Source organism: Meles meles, chromosome 18, assembly GCF_922984935.1.
Source record: "Meles meles chromosome 18, mMelMel3.1 paternal haplotype, whole genome shotgun sequence".
Classification (NCBI taxonomy): domain Eukaryota; kingdom Metazoa; phylum Chordata; class Mammalia; order Carnivora; family Mustelidae; genus Meles; species Meles meles.
Window position 1 is genome coordinate 56,252,399 of NC_060083.1, and position 15,810 is coordinate 56,268,208.

Here is a 15,810-nt window from a genome sequence, read left to right on the forward strand (position 1 = left end):
GCACCTCCACGACTGGGCAGACTGAGAGCCAGCACCCCCGAGTCTCTATACGGGCAGGTGGTGGGTTCCTCAGGAAAGCCTACGAAATAAGGCCCTTGCTCCTTGTCGGCCACTGCAGAAGGGAGAGAAGGCAGAGGAGCTCTCTCTGCAGCAGCAAAGGGCAGTGTCTCTGTTCCTGCTGCAGCCCAGACAAAGGACACCTGCCACGTGGTGATTTATCTTAGGCCGCAGGTGGGTGCCTGGAAAGCCACCCTCCCGGGGGAGCACGGACCTCAGACTCCGCACAGTGCCTCATCCCCGATCTGGGTGGCCCTTGGCCACTCCCAAAGCCTCGCCAAACTGCTCAGTGATCTCAGCTGGCCTCACACAGACCCTGTCGGGGAAGCAGGACAAGTGGTGTTTTTCTTCCCACTTGACAGACGGGGAAACCGCCTGATGCCGCATGACTTGCTCGGGGCCACCCAGGGAGCCTGTGTCCCGGCCAGGAGCCCAGCACGCTCCTTCCGTAGCCCGGGCAGGCCTATGGCATCCCCTCCGCCCCTCTGTGCGGCTCCCGAGTGCTTTGGGGCTTTACACGGGAGACAACAAATACCGGGGGCGGCTCTTCCCTCTGGGAGCTGGGCTGCTTTTTTGGGACCTTGGGGATCCTAACTCCCTGAAACTGCCGCCTCTTCCTGGTCCATCCACCGTCCTCCTTCTGCTCGACGGCGGCACGTGGAAGGGCAGGAACCGACAGGGGCAGGCATGACTGCGTCTGGGCTGGGCCTCTCCCAAGAGTGGCGAACCCGCCTTTTGGGATCTGGAAGGAGAAGCTCTTGTGTACGTGTGCGCTTTTCCCGGCCTGGAGGAAAAGCAGAGCTGACCTGAAGGCCCAGCTCACCTCTTGAGGTTCGCCAGCCTGCCCCACAGAGGTTCTCCAAGCTGCCCTCTGTCGCACTGCTCTGTCTCAAGCGGCCCCAGGAAGCGGCTGGGTGACTTCAGAGCAGGAAAGAGCTAGAAGAAGGCTACCCGCTTCTGGGGCCACAGGTCAACAGGGCAGGAGTTAACTATCTTTGGGTCAGGCCTCTGGAGGAGGAGGTGGGGTTCCTTGGCTGGGGCCCCTGGCCTGACAGAGCCCACGCCACCCAGAGGCATTCCCGGCAGAGATGATGGAGGCCCGGGAGCCAGGACTCCGCAGGCGGCACCTACACGCGAGCCGGGGCCAGTCCCGTCCACAGCCGGCTCCTCCTGGAAAGCCCGGGTTCAGCTGGCTCCTGGGGCCTAGCCTTCCGGCCAAGGCTTCCCCTTACCAAACCACTTCTCGGTCCCCTTCCTCGTCCTGGGTGGAATGTGTCATCCTCAAAGCGCCCGGGGACACGTGGTACAACCCAGAGCTGCGTGGGCTCCTCTGCCTTTGGGGTTCAGGCCAGAGAGGAGCCCTCGGAAGGTGAGTGGAAAGGCTCTGCCGGCTCTGGGAAGCCCGGAGGCCTCCAGCAATCCAGGCCGGCGTCCGGTTCCCATGACACTCTTCCTGGCAGCGTTAATAACGAAGCCCGTCCCAGACAGGTGCTGGCGGCCTGGCCTCAGGAGTTCTCGCTCAGGGTTGACAGTGAGTCACTTCCCTTTCATAGTTTGCTTGCAGACTGAGTCACCCGGAGGCCGAGCCTTCCGTACAAGTTCTCACACCTGGGCCAAGGCACATTCGGGCCCATGCCTTCGACCCCCTCGTCTCCAGTCAGCTGCGCAAGTCGACCCTCGCAGCCGGGGCCACCCAGTGTCCCCGTGAGCCAGCCTCTGCCCCACCCCCAACCCACCCACTCCCTCAGCAGGGACGGTGATCCCGGGGCCCAGGGAGTCTGGAGAGATGTCTGAGACGGGTGCCGGACAGGTGGTGCCCTCGGCCCGATGCTGGGTCAGGTCGCTGTCGCCTCGGACCTTTACCAGAGCCAAAGGACGAAACTGTGAAGCCATGTTAGCTCCACCACTCTGGGGCAGGACAGAGGCTCTGGGGCAGTAAACTGAGTCCCATGACTGTGGCCATGTTCTCTGCGTGCTGCGTCAGGTGGGAGAAAGGCCTGGCCTGGCAGGACCAGGAACAGGTTCCATGGGCTCTGGGGACACGTATTAAATAAATCTTGCCTGGGAAAACAAACCGTCAGGGAACCCTTTGTTCCCCCACTCTTATATGGTATTTTCCTACAAGAAGTTCTTTTATTCAAGACAAAGAGAGAGAGAGAGAGAGAGAAATATGAAAAATTAAAAACAAAACAAAGCAACAAACCCCCAAACCCCACTGAAATCGTTTGAGGATTTACTCCTGTTGAATCCGGAGAAAGTCCCTCCTGCCACCTGGTTTCTAAAACAGACGCTAAACACAGATGAGCTCAGGTTGGCCCGCGCTGGGCATCTCACTGCCAGGGGCTCCTGACAGGTGCGAGACTGAAGGGTTGAGAAGAGATGCCACTGTGTCCAGCATCGGAAGATGGAGAGCGAGTTGGGGGAAGGACAGGAGAGGCGGCGTGCAGGCGTGGAGGAAAACCTGACACCTCACCAGTGCCCCCCCCCCCGCCCCTGCCTGGCCTTTTGGGTGACCTCCCCTTGTCTGGAGGAGTCGACGGGGTGACAGGGCACTCCCTGGGGGCGGGTGGCCACGTGTCCCCCACTCTCAGGAGTCAGAGTGCAGCCTGTCCGCAGGGCTCTGAGACCACGGCTACAGCACTGTGCGCCCCCAGGGAGCCCCCTGGACTTTCCAAACTGAATTTTGAAATCGGTTTTGGCAGCCGTGGCCATGGTGCACCCGCCCAGGCGGTGAGGGCCTCTCCCCGCCACACACGTCCTGCACATCGTGTCCAGGGCCCCAGCGCCGAGGGGATGGAGGCCAGAGGGGAGCAAGGCTCCACCCCCGGGGGCTGACTCGGGGAGCCCGAGTGAGTCATCGGGACTGAGCGGTGACCACGATGTCCCGGGGTGAAGTGGGAGGCCTGGGGACGGAGCCCGCTGCCCAGACGCGAGCCACAGTGACTCACATTTGGACCCCGAGGGGAAGTTCCATCTGCGAGTCCTCTGGATGGCTCTCGTCCCCCGGGTGAGGTCATCCGCGCTGCCGCTCAGAACTGGGACATGCTTCTTTCTCCCAGAACCCCGGCGTTTCACTCTCAATTATGGTTAGGGCAGAAATCCTCATCCCAGCCACAGCCACTCGGCCTGCCCGCCGCACACACACACGTGCACGCACACACGCATGCATACACACACTCACACGCATGCATACACACATACGCGCGCGCACACACACACACACACACACGACAGACAGACGGGAGGGGAGGGGGTGTTCTTCCTCCTGATGATCTCACACTGGAGCCTCGGGGCCAAAAGGCAGGACGGGGACAGGCCTTTGAAAGGCGGGACACTAAATCTGCGTCCGTCGGTACCACCGTGTTGTCGCTGCTTCTGACGATGGCCCTGTGGACCCAGCTGCCAGGCCACCATCTTGCGCCACGTCCCCGGGGGCCATCGGCCTGAAAGCAGAGGATAGCACAGCCACGGGTGGAAAGTGTCCCCAGCAGAGTAGCGCTCAGGAGCTCGGCAGAGTCGTTCAAAAATATGCTCGCGCCTGGGAGAAACGTGCAGGCGAGGACCTCACCCCGCTCACTGTCCCGTCCTTTGCAAGCGAGTGTGACAGGGCGCGTGCACTCCGCTAAGGCTTTGCTGGGGAGCAGGAGGCGTGTGGCCTGACGGACTGGAGTTTTCGGTGCACGTCAGCTCACAGGACATTAGCTAACAAGCACCACGACCAGGTCCTCACGGCAGCATTCTGAGAAAGAAACGTCTGTCGGGCGTGAGCTCGGGGCACGCTGAGCCGGCCCCACCTGGACCGTCACGGCGACCGCAGGACGGGAAGGACAAACGGTGAGGGAGGACATTCCTGCAACCGTGGAGCTCCCTATGGTCAGAGGAGGAGGACGATGAGGCCGAGGCAAGGAGGCTGCGGAAGGAGCGCACGCGTGTCCCCCACCAGAGGGCTGTGGGGACACCACGAGGGATGGCCTCGAGCTGCATCCCTGAGGGCGGCCGTCCCCCCCACTATCCTCCCCACAACTGGAACAGAAAGCGAGAGCCTCTGGTCTCCCTTCTCCCGTAATTTCCCCCCATTCCCTTCTGTTTGCCCTTTCCCTTCTTCTCCTTGCTGCTGAGCCCAGTGAGGGCCCGACTGAGGCCTGGAGGCCCCCCGGGGCAGGGAGGAGCGGAGAGGGACCCACCACCACCCCGGGCTTGAGGCCATCCTAAGTCAGGCAATCACAGCTGTTGAGAATCATGCCCTGAGGAACAGCCTGGAAGCTTCTCGGCTCATCCCCACTGGAAATGCCATCCGATGTCACATGCCTGGGATCAGGCCCGACAGGCCCCGGCACCTCAGGGCCCCTTGCGTGTGAGCCGTCGGCCGTCTGCTGCCCTGCTCCTCTCCATTGCCATTCCAGCCCTCAGGAAGGGCGACCGCCGCACATTTGTCTCACTGGTCTCAGAATCCTGCTGTGGCTCCCAGTTCCCTCACTGGGAAAGTCTGACACCTGTTTCCCCCCACCCCTGCAACCGCCCTGCCACCCAGGCTCTCCCTGGCCTGGGCCTCATTCCAATCCCCTCGCGCTCCTGTCCTCGGCCTGAATGTCACTGTTCCCTCTGCAGAACCCTCGACCCCAACGTGTTCACGGACTGGATCCTTGGGGCGTGTGCACGGGCTCACCTCCCCAGTGAGGTGTCTGCTCCATTCAACACTGCACCCGGCCTTCCCCTCCCTGCCCCGCACACGCCGCCTGCCTTTCCTGCTCCCATGTCTGCAGTCTTGCACAACGCCGTCCCCTTACGTACAACCCTTACGTACAAGCTAATTAACCTATATACTATTTGCTGTTTGCCATCCACCCTCCCATGCACTAGAAGGCCAGTCCCGTGACAGCAAGATGGTGTTCCCCGCCTAGAATGGTCCTAGCACACAGTGGGCCTCCAATAACGCTCTGTTAGGCCATTCCCACGGGAGCAAGGGGCCGTGTATCTTAAGGAATGAACTGCTCTTCAGACTGAGGTCCCCTGGGGGAGGGAAGGGAGAAGGCGGGCTAAGGCAGAGGGTGCTATGTTCCCAAAGGCAGTGCCCACAATGGCCTGGAAACTCCCCTGGAGTCGCTCAGTCCCGTCCCCGCCCCAACTCACACAGAGCCTGCCGGTCAACCAGGCATACGCAGCCACTAAGGAACCCTTCCGCCAATGGACTCCTCCCCAGGCCCAGCCTCCCACCGGACACCCACACCAGGGAGCCAGGGGGAGAGCACCAAGCACGGAGGCAACGTGTGAAAATATTCCAGATTCAGGGGGTGGATACACAGCAGGTCAGTTTGGCTGTGAGGATCCAAATTTGGGTGGGAAGTGGGAGCCATTAAGATTAAATGTCCTGTGAGAGCTGGTTGTTGGGATAAACCAGGAGAGAACCAGGACAAGACTGCTTTTTGGTTTTCTTTTGCCTTTTTTTTTTAAATCAGAGAGTGGCAGGATGAATACTGGATTTAAGAAAGAAGTTTCAGGAAGACAAGGGCAGGATCATTGTAGGAAAGAAAGTCTAGAAATCCAAAGGTTGGAGCCCCTCATGAGCATCCCAGCTTGTGCGACCAAAGTCAAGATCAACAGCCTGGCCGGGAGAAGGGATGGGAAGGATCACACCAAAAGTCACCGGGGAGCAACTGCCAGGATTTAGCGTTCTAGGGGTAGAAGAGTGAACACCGGTAACACCACTGGACATCTTCCTTCTGCCTGATCCATGCGGAATAAGATACGTAAGGAAGGGAAGAGACAGGGCATCTGCCGAGGTCTAGACTTTTATTGGTATCCACTGTATTGTCCCGTGTAACTCACGACCTCCCCTGAGGACAAGGTATCAGCACCAGCATCTTCTAGGTGAGGAAACAGAGGCTTAACAATTCACCCAAGATCCTACCCAGAGCTAACGAGGGAAAAAAAACCCCACTGACATTCACTGTGCGCTTTGTCTGTTCCAGGCACTGTGCCAGGCATTTTACTCTGTATCCTCTCATCTCATGCCACGCCACGGCACGGACGGCTCTTTCATTGTCCCCATTTTACAGGTGGGAAAACTGAGGGCTAGGGTAGTGAAGGTCAGCAGCCTAGAGAAGGAGGCGGCGATAGAAGGCAACCCCGGGTGAGCAAGCATTCTTCTGCTTCCTCGTCTGTAGGCTGGGTATGACACGTTCCCCTGCTGGCATTTCGAGAGGCGAGAACGAGTTCACCCAGGTAGACGCCGTGAGAACCCAGCCCGCCTGGAATTCACTGCAAGGACTGTTAGTATTTATTAACCTGTGTCTCTGGACCTTCTCCGACAGCTAACTGCAAGGCTCCTGCCTGCCAGTCAGCCCTCTGGGCTAGCAGGCAGGTGCAGGAGCAGGAGGGGTGTCTGGGAAAAGGAGGTTGGCTGCAGAAGGAATGAAAACCCCCAGAGCGAGACGAGCAGCAGGGGTGTGTCTCTGCTCTGATTACCGGCCGCCACTCACCTTTTTTCTTGTCCTTCTTTCTTGGCTCGGAGCACCTCCCCAGGTCAGCCTCAAAGCTCTGCTTTCACCTAGAAAAAGAAGGGAGAGTTATGCCAGGAAACAGCCCAGTAAAACTCATCTGCAAACTTAAAGTATAGAGGGAGTGGTCTCCGAATGCCCGACAGCCTCCCAGGGACATAGGCTTTGAATAATTGTTTAGTCTTTAATATAGAATAAAACTACATTCCTTCTGAACAAAGGCAAGAACCCATTTCCTCTGTCAGTCACAGACATGGCAAACTGGAAGGATACTTTCAGAGAAATATAGATGTTCGTCCTAGTAAGTAGACCTACAAGAAAATGGAATGAATGTTACATTGGATAGCAATTTTTTTCAAGTTAAAACTTAAATTTACAGTGGACTTGTACTACCCCCCCAAAAATAATAATCTATTGCCACAGTCCTGAGTTTTTCTGTTTTGGGGGGCCCCTTTCCTCAAAGACTCTTATGACACTGTATCTGAATTGTTTTATGTTCTGACTGCATGGCACGTCTGAGTTCAGGACATGGATTGCCCATGAGGAACCTCTAGCTCTGTGCCCAGTCCCTACCATTATGAGCTATACCTTCCCAGCCTCCTGCGTGAGTTTCTGGAGCGCAAGGCTACGGCGTGTCATCCCTGTAATTCCTGAGCAAAGGCACGAGGTTACCGGCAAAGTTATTGCTGTTGCTAAAATAGATATTTAATCTTTAAATCCGACCTCTGTCCAACCTGATTCAGACACCAGGAAGGGTAGTATTTCAAAAGGTGTTTAAGATAATAGCCCCATTCTAAGCTTCCCCATCATTAGACTCAAAGAAATCACTCTAGACCCCTAGGCTGGCAAATGAAAACAGAGAGAAGAAAAAAGGGGAAAATAATACCATCAGATTTGAAACAGAAAACTTGTAACCTTCACTCACAAGGGAGAGGATTGTTTGGGTGGCGTTTTGTTCTTTCCCTGGATGCACACAGACATCATCTTGGGGCTTGGATCACTCCCGTGGTTTCTAGAGTTACGGAGGACAAGGTCCAGGCTGGTCCTCTGTGGCCAACCCCACCAGCCAATGCCCACCACCACCACACACCCTTCAATGCCAAGACGGGCAGCAGAACAGATTCCCACTCCTGTTACTGCCTTATATAGGGCCACCCCCACACCCAGCCCAGGTTCAGTCCCTTAGGTGCGGAACATCCCATAACCTCATTCAAGCTAAAGCCTAGTGAATGGAATGCATTGTAGCCTGACCCTTCCAGGGGAAATAGGAAATTGGACACAAGTCGATCTAAGCTCACCCAGCCCCAAGACATTTCAGTCCAACCAATGCAAGCAGACCTCGGGGAGCAGGGAAGGGGGAAATCCTAGGGTGGGGGGAGATTTGGAGGGGAGGAAGGGTTCTCACCGCCCAGGTTCCCAGACTTGGCTACCTGCTGAAACCACTGTTCCCCATTCCCCTGGGCAGCCTGAAAGACATCTTGAAGCCTAGGCCTCATTCCCAGCAGTTCTGATTGGCAGAAACTCACTATTGGGTTAAAAAAAAAAATTGAAGCTCCCCAGGTAAGTCTAACACGCACTGAAATGTAAGGACCATCTGGAGATTCTGTTAAAATTCAAAATCAATGGCTCTGAGGGGGCGGCCTGAGATCCTGCCTCTCTTATCGGCTCCTGGGTAAGCCCAGTGCTGGTGGCCGGCAGAGCACGCTCTGGGTGGCCCCGGCTTAGCAGGGGTGCCCTCTAACACCTGCCTTATGTCCGGTTCCCCTGAAATCTCAGGCAAACGGATCCCACTCCACCCTCCCAGCCCTCCCCAACCCCTGTCCAAGAGGCCCTGAGACCTGCCCAGCTGACTTGTGGAGTGCCAGACGGTGAGAGACGTCACTCACATCCCAAGACAGCTGCCCTCTGCCTCCATCCCCCACCTGGATCCAAGCCCCAGCCTAACACATACTCTAGGAAGCAGTGCAATCAACAGAATGGTTTCTTTCTGCTCTGTTCCTTAACGTGAGCGGGGCTCTTCCCCCCTGCTTTTTGTGTCCACAGGCCTATTGAGGGCAGGCAGGCTGCAGGGCCTCCAGGAAGCCCGGGGGACTGTGGATGCAGCCTCTCCCGGCCCACTGGCTCAGCATCTGCCACGTGGAGCCCTGCACACCCACCTCCCCGCTGCCCTTCTGTGCCCAGTGTGGACCACGGCGGGACCCGGAGCGGACAGAACTCCCTCGGAACAGGCCAATGGCAGCAGACTACGCCTGGCACCAAACCGCTGTGCCACGGGCTACCCACAGCTGGCCCCCAGGTCCCTCCCTTCCCATCTGTGCCCCCACCCTGACTGGTTCCTTCCGGGGGTCTCCGGGGATGCCGTGAGCCAAACAGCACCTAGGGATTCTTGGTCCCACCACCTCCAGCCAAGATGGAAGGGGCTAGTCCCCCGGGATCCCTCCGACTGAGGATCAAAGGGCCCAGCAGGCAAGGCCACAAGAACTCACTGGCCTGGAGTGCACCCAGTCCCACCCCAGCCCGCGGCCTCTCCAGAAAGCGCACCGCCTCCACCATCGGTCCTCGGACTACAGAAGGCCACGCACCGCAGCGGAGGGAGGGCAGGAAATACAGGCGAGATCAAACACGGGCCTCTCCCACTCTGTAAGTGAGTGGCCCCTCTTTGGCCAAAATAAGGGTTGCAGGTGGGAGAATTCTTGGACCTTCTGGATGGGTCCAATGTCAGAGGGGCGTGACTTACACAGAGCAGGTCAAGTCGCTGGCAGGAGGCCAACCACTGGGTCCCATTTTGAGGCAGTACCGAAAGGCCAAAGCCCACTGAGCGTAGGAGGCAATGCCCAGGACCCCCAACAATGAACATGTTCTAATTTCTTATAAAACTAGAAGGAATAAAAGGAGTATAATATGAAAGCTCACATATCAACGAATCCAGCCTAGATGGCAATCAGCCTATACCACTGCAATCAGAAAATGCCATTTTTAAATTTTTTTCTTTTTTTTTTTTAATGTTGGAAAGGGGCTCATGACGACAAAAATGCCTAAGGTCATGAGCATCTGATCCAGCTCGGAGCTCGACTTCCTTCCAACCTCCAAACGCGCCATCCTTCACGCAGACCCTTTGTGGAAGGCCTTTGGCAGTCCTCAAGGCCACTGCTCTTTCCCAAAGCCCCCCAGGCCAGCCCAAAGGCCTTCCCCAAAGTGCCTCCCAGCGACACTCCCCTGACTCCGTCCCCGGCTCACCGGATCCACGCAGGTGCGCTGGGCCTGCTTCGGACCAGGCAGACGGCCCGGCAGCTCCCACCCCCGCTCAGCCTGGCAGGTAGACCAGCACCACTAAGTCCAAACACACGCTCAGCCCCCTGCAGGATAAACACCGGGCACACATCACACCCAGGCCTGGAAAAGATAATTACACAATCTGATCTGGCAAATTAGGCCCATAGAACCGTCTAATTCGTACACTGAACTCAAGGGTTGTATCGGCAGGAAAAATTAACCTGGATCCTTATTGGGATTTGCCCCCAGGTGAGGATTAGGGATTGTTTATCTTTTTAAATTTTCTAGCTGAGGAAGCATGGAAAGGCTCTCTCTGCTGCCCACTTCTTCTCTTCCCCACCCCATCCTGGTCTGCCAGCTGCTCAGGGGTCTTTCCTACAAACTCACTCACTCCAGCTCAAATAAAGCCCCAATGAGAAGAGACAGACAGACAGACAGGCAGTTATTTTTTCACAAAAGAAAAGTTGGGACATCCCAAACCCAAATCAAGGGCTTTATTAATGGGCACTGACTCAGAACGAGTAAACAGAAGAACTGACATGCCCAGATGGCAGTGTACCTCCTAATTATTCTGGCCCAACTGTGAAATGTGGCCTTGGAGAACACTCACAAATGCACATTTCCCTAAATAAATACGCTGTCTCTCTCTCTCTCTTCCTCTCTCTCCCTCTCCCTACCACCTCCCCTCCAAGGAGTCTCTTGAGAGGAGATGCCAGGGGTTGATGATGAACAGGGGTTGCTCAGTGCCCATCCCCGTAGCTCTTCACCAGCTGGAACACCCAAGACCTGCTGCTGGGATGTCAGGACTAGTAGACAGCAAGTGAGGGTTATCCTTCGTCTAACCAAAATAAGCACCGTGGCAAGGCAGCCGGCTTTCCCCTCTCTTTCCTAGTGTACCTTGTTGGGGGTTTCCCCTGGGAGGAAAAAAAAAAACCCCCACAGACTCCCAAGTCAGCGCTGTAACAGAGAGACGAAGCTCTGGCCAATCCAGGGGTGTTTGGGGCTCATGTGTTTGTGGCTCCTGCAAAGGGGGGTCTGTGTGAGGAAGGAGGCAGTGATGAGCACACGGGCTGAGCGGTGCTTCAGGCCAACGTGATCTACCCATGAAATCATTTCAACGTGCCTCTCCAGGAGACTGAGCTCCTCTTGCTCCTTAATCAAAGGGCCATGGGAATGGATCGTATATGGACAACCTGACCTCAAAAATATATGTATGTGTGCCTATCGCTCTGCCCGTACGTGTATACTCCAAGACAATGACTTTATGGGAAAGCAAACCAGTTCCACACAACAGCCTTTGGCTTAAAACCACAGAGATCTCATTCTCTGGCTCCTAATCCGCAAGGATTCCGGGCGAGCCAGTTAAGAGACGAGGAAGAGGGCACCAGAATGGGCAAACTTATGGTCAGCCGGATTACAGTCTCTGTAAAGAGTTGTAGCCAAATCTCAGCCTCTGGTTCCAAGAAGGTTGAGGCAAGTGTACACTTTTTGGAAGGAGACATCCATCCCGTGCCGACTATATTAAGGAGCCTTGGAGGAAGGACGGAAGCCGCAAAGAAAAGTGTCCCTCTTCCTGAAGGGGGAATACACCGACCCGGGCTTCATTTGGCAAAACTGCCCATTCCAGGCGCAGAGAAGGGGAAGTCAAGTATCCGGCAGAAACACTGCAGATCGGATGACACAGAGACTTGGTGGATAAGCAAAACGATGCCACACACACTTACAGGTTCTAGAGTCAGTGAGTCTAAGACTAAAATCCTAGCTCGGCCACCAACCAGCTGCGTCACTCTGGATCCCTTCCTGGGAGTCCCCTTTCTCACCTGACCAAGGGGAGCTACGATAGTCACCATTCTTTGTCACTTGAAAGACTTCCACAGCCACTAGCCAGGATCATTCCTGTTATTTCTGGGGGAGGAGGGACAATAGAATTACGCTTGCCTGCATTTCACACGTGGGGTGTCGGTGCTAAATTAAATCCCACGTTCAAGCGCATAGCTTGTTTCCTGGTTGGGGTAAGTGAACTGGTAAGGGTTAACTGATAGCAGTGCAAAAAGAACTAGATTTCAGAACTGCACGGTTTATAAAGGCGAACTTGGAAGGAGAAGGCAAAAGGTTAACCACTGTCACTTCTGGGCAATTTGTTCTATTTCTACGTGTCTGCAGTGACCAGGCCTTGTTTGGTGAAGGAAAAACAAAACCCAAAACAAAAAAACCTTGGTATTTAAAAAGAGAATGCAAATAAAATGGACACCCCAAAATCTTAAGTTAGAAATAAAACTATCCACACAATTTTTAAAGAGAACAGTCAGAACGGAAGTTACAGGACTGTTTGTGAAGTCAGAAATAGAACGGCAAGCTTGCCCCCAAGTTGGGGTTCGAGGCGAGATCCAGCAGGGGTGCACCTGGGACCTCCTGTGTGATCCGCAGGGCAGGGGTGAGCCGCACCCCAGGGGACAAGTGTGGGTGACTTCGGAGGCAGCTGGAGATCTCACTGATGGGAGAGCAGCACCTTCCTCCGAAGGGTGCAGTCCATACTGGCTTGAGCTATAAAACCTGACCAAGAATCCTAACCCAGCGGACACGCTGCAGGCCAGAGGGTTAACAGACCTGCTCCGTGGCATTTTCCAAATACCTGTGCCATTACAGACCGAGAGCTCTGATGACACTAGCCACTTTGGTTCAGGACGTGTGTCTCCACGCACTTCCCGGAGCTTCTTACATAACCCCTGGCTGGAAACAGAGGCCAAGCTCCATGGAGGCAGCCAAGGCCATGCCAGAAATAAGGGGCCTGCTGCTCTGCCAAAGCATGCAGCGGGGCGAGTGGATTTGTGCCTGAGAACCAAGATCCTCATGGGCCTCGTTTGGGTGTCCAGGCCCAGGAACGGCCCCCTCCCCTCCTCTTCCTCCTGGGTCCAGTACAGACGGGGACCCCAAGTCTCCAGCCCCAGCCCCACTGGATGCCCTTCCTCTCCCCTGGTCCTTTAAGATTTCCCCAAATCCCTGCCCCTGTCCTTTCTCCTAAGCCCCAGGGTGCAAACAGCCTTCAGGCTGACCACTGATTCCCAAAGAACCTCAAGTTGTCCACATTCAGTGGTAAGGCCTTCCTTCCCCCTCAGCCAAGCTCCCCTCAGCACCTTCCCATTTCAGTGAATTAAACTTCACTCTCTGTTACCCACATGGACAATATCCCCCCAGATCACATGAATCACTACCCCTGGTCAGTTCTTCCACTCATGTGGTTCATGATCCATCTTGTCCATGGACAAGATCCATATGTCCCCATATGGACGGATCATCCATATGTCCCCACAGCCATGACCACAGCCGAGGCTCTCATTAGCCTCCAGCCCAGGTGTCCGCATAATAAAAATGTCATTTGCTGAGTGTTCACTGTGTCCCAGCACTTCCCATGGATTCCTTTACTTAGGTCCCTCATCTTGGGCCATGTCTCACCCTGTTATCTATCCCTCCGCACAAGCTCTACTTCTGGGCTGAAAAGCTTCCCATCTTTGGTGCCTCAGGTCCTTTGCACTTACTGCTTCCTAAGCCGAAAACATTTTAACATCCAGAGTCTCACTCAGACAGTGCTTTCTTAAGAGAGGCCGTCCATGATGACCCTATGACATGGGCCACCCAAGCCGTACAAGCCACGCGACTCTTCACAGCACTTGACCTCATCTGAAATGATCACGTGTGTTTATTTAATTCTAGTTTGCATCTCTGCATGCCGAGAATGTACCTGGTTCTCCACTGTATGATCGGCATCTATTGGAGGATGAAGCCCTCTTTCGGTTAAATGAATGAATGAATATTAGTGACCCTGTGTGGAAGACGAGGTCCCTGACATACAGAAAGATTTAAAACTAGCTCAGGGTCACGAGGCTAGTAAATAGTTGAGTCCACATTTGTACCAAGCTCCTCTGGCACCCAGGGAAAAGCTGATAGCACCTTGCTGTCCTGCCTTCTGGGGCTACTGTAAGGGCCCCCACCCGGGCTCCCTGCCTTTCAGCTTGCCTGGTCCGGCCCCTTCTGTATTGCTCTCCCAGGCTACCATTCTGAAATATCGATTCCGTCTGACTCTGCATGCCAGTCGTCAGCGGCTCCCTACTGCCTTTTGTGCACAGGCCGAACCCGCCTGCCTCAAGTCAAAGGCCCCCTGCTCCCCAGCCCTCCTCCCCTCTACCCAGCCCTCCTCCCTTCTCCCCAACCTTCCTCCCCTCTCCCCAACCCTCCTCTCCACTCTGGGACCGTGTTTGTCGGACTTCCCCATCGTTATCTAATCTTTACTCCCCTGCACCTGCAAGGCCTCCCTCACTCTGCCCCTCCCTAACACCTTCCCTTTAGGCCCCGCCCAGGTACCACCTCCTCCAGGAAGCCACCTGACTTTCCAGCCCTTGGTGGTGGCTGGGCCTTGAGCCACAGTATTGCCTCTCGTACCCTCTATGTGCACCAAACTTGAGAACACAGGGAGAGGTTGCCTATCCTTTCTCTCCCCCACAAGGAGATCTTAAATTCCTTTAGGGTGGGCATTTGCCTCCTGCGTGGGACTTCCTAGAGCCCCATGGGGTAAACAGAACCTTAAGGAGAGGAGCCCTGGTGCCATGTGTCACCCTCCGGCCCACGGGGCTCCAAAGAGGTGGGTGGCTGGCCACAGCACCGGCAAAGCTCCCTCCCGACTGCCGAGCCAGAGCGGCTGTCCTTGCTGCCCTGGGAGGCTCTCCGATGCCTCAAGTCTTCCCCAACAACCCGCCTCCCCCTGGAGATGCTTAACAGTAGGCCCAGTCTGACCTCTCCCCTGGGTCTTCACTGAGCGGAGTCCCTAACAGGAGGCTAAAGACAGAGGCCAAACCACTGTGCTGAAAAGAATGGAACGAAGGAAGGAGGGAGGGAGGGAAGGATGGAAGGAAGTTAGTTTACAAGTTTCTCTTTTGAAACCACATCTTTGCCCCTGGGGACACCTTCTGCCCATGCAGTCAATAACCCCTGCTGAGCCGGAGCATCGAGGTGGAGTGTGCCCGGGCAGCGGGCAGGACGTGCCTGCGGCTGAGCGCCTGCTGGGTGCTCACCCATAGAGGCGTGCGGCCTTGTACCCTCGCCCTCCGGACAAGCCTTGGCCTCCATCTACGTCGGTTTCACCATGTTTAATGGAAAATAAAATGTTCAACTCAAAAACACTTTTCCAATGATATTTTAAGGGAAAATGAGATCACAGAAAATGAGGGAGGTAAGTTTACATGGTGTAACCCCAAGCCACATTTTTTTTCCAAAGAATCCCCCAAGAGGTTTGGGTATGCAGGTACCTACCTGGGGAGACCTGGCCCTGGAGGCCACCTGGACAGGAGCAACACTCACGGTGCCGTGAAAAGTCACGCTGCTTCCCAAAACCACACCCTCAGTGCAAACAGCCTCCTCCCCGCCGAGGCCCAGATGGACCCTGAGGTCCCTTAAGTTTGTGAAAGCTGCCGACGGCCCCCCCGCCAGCCCAGGTCAGCGCTGTCCTCTGCCAGAGATACCAAAGTTTCCTAAACCCCAAGCCCAGCGTACAGAGCTATGAATAGTTATTAACACTAACTCGGGGCGTTAATTAAAAACCATTCAGCCAGGCAAATGCTCATACTTTTAAAAAGTCATTTGGGTAATCGCCTTTCCATGCCACAAACTTTCCAAACGACTGACAGGTTGACATTTCATAATGTTGTTTGTTTTAATCAAGAAGAGGGAAGGAGCCAGTGTGGTTCCTGGTTCATTTTTCAGGTGCCTTGATTTATTGATTGGCAAATCCCCACTTAATAGCTGTACAGCGGGGCTAGGGGAAAAAGAGGCTCCCAACTCTCTGGGTTGGTGTCTGGGTTGGTGATGAGGGACGTGGCATTGGCATTGGCACGGCTTCTTCCATTCTCCTCCCCTCTCCACCCCGCAACCAGCTTCCCTTACCAGAGAAGGGCTACTTTCTGCACAAATACCCAAGGGGGGCTCCTACTTC

The 15,810-nt window shown here is 55.5% G+C and overlaps 1 long non-coding RNA gene across 1 annotated transcript in view; it reads right to left on the bottom strand.

The window, feature by feature from the left end:
- LOC123929659 overlaps window positions 1-15,810 on the bottom strand; it is a 151,936-nt gene that overhangs the window by 18,364 nt on the left and 117,762 nt on the right. Inside the window, exon 2 of the long non-coding RNA XR_006815944.1 lies at window positions 6,537-6,604. This is a non-coding gene — a long non-coding RNA (uncharacterized LOC123929659). The remainder of the gene's footprint in view (window positions 1-6,536; window positions 6,605-15,810) is intronic.